We start from the raw sequence: 354 nt of genomic DNA, 5'->3' as shown, positions 1-354 counted from the left end.
TCGAGGGCAGCGCCCGAGCCCCAGCCCCAGCCCCAGCCCCAGCCCCAGCCCCAGCCCCAGCCGCCGCTCTGCGGGGCCGCTCCGCGCCTGGCAGCGGCCGGCACCGCCTGGCGCCGCCCCCGCCCCGCCCGCTGGGCGGCCGTTAGGGCCGGTACCCAACCCGCGCGGGCTGAGGCGGCGAGGGGCGTTCGGTGCCGTGGGCGCCCCCTCGGGGGCTGGGGCGAGTGGAAGCGCAGCGGGGTGCGGCTGAGGAGGCTGGGGGAGCAGGGGGTTGAGCAGAGATGGCTGTGGAGAGGCTGCTCTCTCCTTACCGGCATGGCACTGCTATGAGTGATCACCATCTGTCAGTTCAGG

Source organism: Aythya fuligula, chromosome 3 (genome assembly GCF_009819795.1).
Source record: "Aythya fuligula isolate bAytFul2 chromosome 3, bAytFul2.pri, whole genome shotgun sequence".
NCBI lineage: Eukaryota > Metazoa > Chordata > Aves > Anseriformes > Anatidae > Aythya > Aythya fuligula.
The sequence above is the reverse complement of the archived record's forward strand: the minus strand, read 5'-3'. Positions refer to the sequence as shown.